Genomic DNA, 5,155 nt, shown 5'->3' with positions numbered 1-5,155 from the left:
TTGATAACGGCAATTTTTACCATCACTCCCATATACGCTATATTAGAAACACCCTCACATCAGCGGTAAACAGTTTTTTTGTAATTTGATGTAAAAGTAATTTAAAGGGTTAGTTCACCCAAAAATGAAAATTCTGTCATTAATGGTCATCAATATCATAACTCCTGCTACGTTTTTTCGTATTTTCATTTTTTTAAATGTATGTACATTTATAACACTAATACTTTTTTTATTAAAGGGTTAGTTCACCCAAAAAAGAAAATTCTGTCATTAATTACCTACCCTCATGTCGTTCGACACCCGTAAGACCTCCGTTCATCTTCGGAACACAAATGAAGATATTTTAGTTGAAATCTGATGGCTCTGAAAGGCCTCCATTGGCACAATGCACGGTTCACTCTCAAGACCCTTGATTTCAAAACACGGCATCATGAAGCTTCAAAGCGTTATGAATCAGTGCTCAAACTGCTGAAATTTGGCGATCCAAACTGCTGATTCGACTCACTGATTCATAACGCTTCGAAGCTTCATGATGCCTTGTTTTGAAATCGTCATCACTATATAAGTCGTTATTTAGGGTTTTTTTGCGCACAAAAACTATTCTCGTCACTCCATAAAGTTCTTTTAGAACCACTGTAGTGACATGGACTTTGTAACGACGTCTTTAGTACCTTTTAAGGGTCTTGAGAGTGAACCGTGCATTGTGCCAATGGAGGCCTTTCAGAGCCATCAGATTTCAAATAAAAATATCTTAGTCTGACGGGTGTCGAACGACATGAGGGTAAGTAATTAATGACAGAATTTTCTTTTTTGGGTGAACTAACCCTTTAATAAAAAAAGTATTAGTGTTATAAATGTACATACATTTAAAAAAATGAAAATACGAAAAAACGTAGCAGGAGTTATGATATTGATGACCATTAAAAGGCATCATCACAGTCTGTGAAAATGGTCTATTGCACACCAACCAATCAGATTCAAGCATTCAGCAGCTCTGTAACATAATTCAAGAATCCTTTTGATCTCCAAAGAACCGTAAAGCTGTAATGCTGTAAAGATTAGAAACTCCAAGCCATAAATCTAAACAAGTTGTATTTCACATTTGAGCTTGATATCTCAAAAAATGAGCTTTCAGTAAGAATTAGTTTGAGCGCAGTACCAAACGTTTCCACTAGATGAAATAGGTGTTCCATTCATTTCCAATGCTGTCATTTGTGACTGTGAAGAGTACAAGAGTGACATTTTTCAGGACCGTTTAACATTTTTGAATCATGTTTGTATAGCAAGTACCGAAACATTTACAATTAAGTTCCGTACCATTCCAATGAAGTTCTAAAAAAAAAAAAACGTACAATTTTTGGTACAAAAATGACCAAAGTTGGCAATACAGATGTAATATTTCCCATGGCAATAAGAGAGCGGAAGAGTGATACCATTAACTGGGTCAAACATCAAAGTATAATCACCCACGGTTTTCCAAGTAAAAACACTCAGAAAATGTCACAACTAATAAGGTTTTTATTGTCTTACTCACTTCATGATTATACATCTATATATATTACATTTGGTTGCCAAGATGATTCTGTGTTACTCAACTCACTTCTTCTTCCTGTGTGAGATGTGAGTATTTACATCCCTTTTATCAGCTAATGAAGGAGATATTTTCAAACATGTCTTGCTAATTCATATTTGAATGGATGGATGTCATCCTTGGTTCGTTTTTCCATATATTAAATGTAAAATCAGGTTGCCAGGCAACGCAGAGAAAACCCAATATTCCCCCTTCTCACATAACAAATAATTGAAATGAAGCACATAAATGAACATGCTGTTCTCTATTATTACTGCTGTATAGTAACTGAATCAATTATCAGTTATTGCTTCCCTGCTGCTGCTTACTCCAGACATCACGGCCTGAGAGAAGCAGAACAGAAACTATAACCAGAAGCATCACATTTGTTTAACTCACAGCTTCTTGTGAATTTTTTGGTTTCCAAGATGGATATCCCCGAATCCAAATGAAAATGCTGTAAACATCAATTCCTGCCTACTCGCATTGATTTCTTTAACTCTGACTCAGAGGTGAAGTACAATCTTTTTATAGACGTGTTCTGGATGTAAAACAGCCCCAACTAAGCATTTCTTTAGGGTTTTTGTAGTAAGACACAAGCTCTGTTTCAAAACTAGTGAGCTGCCCACCTAGGTGACATTAATAGGCTCAAAAGAGCAGCATAATACACTCTTAGGTTTTTATTTTTACCCAAATCCTGCAGGTTCAGCCTTTGGGTTATTTTTTCAGTGTTTGGGTAGTTTTTGTCTAACCCAGATCCTGGGCCAGACGTAACAATCCAGTGTTTGGGTAGTTTTTATGTAACCCAGATCCTGGGCCAGATGTAACAATCCAGTGTTTGGGTATTTTTTGAGTAACCCAGATCCTGGGCCAGACTTAACAACCCAGTGTTTGGGTATTTTTTGTGTAACCCAGATCCTGGGTCAGACGTTACAACTCAGTGTTTGGGTAGTTTTTGAGTAACCCAGATCCTGGGCCAGACATTACAACTCAGTGTTTGGGTAGTTTTTGAGTAACCCAGATCATGGGTCAGACGAAACAACTCAGTGTTTGGGTAGTTTTTGTGTAACCCAGATCCTGGGTCAGACGTTACAACTCACTGTTTGGGTATTTTTTGTGTAACGCAGATCCTGGGTCAGACGTAACAACCCAGTGTTTGGGTAGTTTTTATGTAACCCCGATCCTGGGCCAGACGTAACAACCCAGTGTTTGGGTAGTTTTTGAAAAACCCAGATCATAGGTCAGACGTAACAACCCAGTGTTTGGGTATTTTTTGAGTAACCCAGATCATGGGTCAGATGTAACAACCCAGTGTTTGGGTATTTTTTGTGTAACCCAGATCCTGGACCAGACGTAACAACCCAGTGTTTGGGTATTTTTTGAGTAAACCAGATCATTGGTCAGACGTAACAACCCAGTGTTTGGGTAGTTTTTGAGTAACCCAGATCATGGGTCAGACATAATAACCCAGTGTTTGGGTAGTTTTTGAGTAACCCAGATCATGGGTCAGACATAATAACCCAGTGTTTGGGTAGTTTTTGAGTAACCCAGATCATGGGTCGGACATTACAACTCAGTGTTTGGGTAGTTTTTTTGTAACCCAGATCCTGGGTCAGACATAACAACCCAGTGTTTGGGTATTTTTTGAGTAACACAGATCATGGGTCCGATGTAGCAACTCAGTGTTTGAGTAGTTTTTGTGTTACCCAGATATTTTATTGTATCTATAAATGTGTTATTGTGCTATGTATATATTGTTTAATTTTATTCAAAGCAACATACAGTGGCGTGAGGTGAGTCACCTAAACGAGTGTCGCATCGGTCTTTTCATTAGATGTAAACGCCTGATGATAGCTTGCATAAAATTGTATTATTTCTTTCAAAAAGATACAGAGAGATAGATGGATGGATGGATAGAATCATATTCACACAGGAACATTCTTGTGTTTAAAACAGCAAGACTAAAGTCCTGTTCACACCAAGAACGATAACTGTAAAGATAACTATAACAATAAGACTCAATTTGCCTTGATATTTCAGAAGTGTTGATATTCATACAGAGTCCGAATGAAAGAATGCTGCCCGCTTCTCTTTATCAGAATTTATTATTTAAGGCCACCTTGGCGAGCGCTTTAAAAATGGATGTACATTGTGATGGGCTGCTCTGTGCTGTCAGTTCAGAGGCATCAAGTCAATGAAGAAGACAGAGCTGCTCTGAATGAATGAAGACATCTTGTGTCTGCTTGGTGGCACTGTTCAATACAGACAGGCATTCTTGTCATATGTAATAAAATGATGTGGTATTCAAAGAAATGGAAAGAAACACATGGATTCGACAGGGCCAGACCACTTCATGTTGCTGAAAATGCCCATACATGTGCGTGAAATACTGTTTTTACAAGCACACATGTTTTTGTGATTTTGATTTTCATCATGTTGTTTCAGGGGAACATGATCGCATAGTGGCTGAGATTTGTGGTTATTCTGCAAGATCAATCAGTCAGCCTTTTCCTTCTCTCACTCCAAAGATAAAACTCCCCTTCCAGCATGCACTGTGGTTCTGTGGGTCAGCAGAAAGACATGACAAGGGCAGCGACAAGAAAAAAGAGAGAAGTGAATGAAATGATGAACTGCGGCAGATGACGGCAGTCACGAAATCCAGAGCAGTCACGCAATCCAGAGCAGTCAAAGCAAGGTAACCTTGGCCCTCAGCAAACAGACAGGACCGCTGCGCTGACGGCCAAGGCTGTCCTGCCGACTGAATGAGCAAATTCATAATAGCAAGGTGAAGCCACATGTTACATGCGTATTATCTAAGTCATTGCATCTATTTCTTAGATTTTCTATTTCTGTATATCAGTTTATCTAAACGTAAGTGTTTCGGCAATAAAGAATCCCTTTAGTGGTCTTTGCTTTTGCTATTAATTTTAAGCTACAGTACTTCATTGGCATGATTTTTAGACATACAATATTGTAAAAATATGTACACGCACCAAAAGCAGTGAAATACATAAAGGGCTAATGAAATACAAGATAAATTAATAATAAATGAATACATTAGTAAATAAGTAATACAAAAGTAATAATGTAAATACTGGTATTAATAATATAAATACTTGCACTGTAAAAAAAATTCAGGTCTCCAATTGAAAATTTTCTAGTGAGCGATCACATCTAAATTTTTCAGTTGGCCAAATTTAATTTCTGTAAATTGATGAAATTTATTTCAATTAAAATTCAAGAAATTCAGTTTGGCCAACTGAACATTTTAGATGTGATCGCTCACTAGAAAATTTTCAATTGGAGACCGGATTTTTTTTTTTACAGTGTGGATCTTGTTTGATTTTTCTATAATAATAATAATAATAATAATAATAATAATAATAATAATAATAATAATAATAATAATAATAATAATAATAATATTTTATTATTATTATTATTATTATTATATTATTATTATTATTATTATTATTATTATTATTATTATTATTATTATTATTATTATTATTATTATCAGAATATCACAGACTTGGAGGATGGCTCTTTCATTTGGGCCATAAAGTAACAAGGTTATTACAGTTA

The sequence above is a fragment of the Gobio gobio genome (genome assembly GCF_949357685.1).
Source record: "Gobio gobio genome assembly, chromosome: 5".
Lineage (NCBI taxonomy): Eukaryota > Metazoa > Chordata > Actinopteri > Cypriniformes > Gobionidae > Gobio > Gobio gobio.
This window is presented reverse-complemented; position numbering follows the sequence as displayed.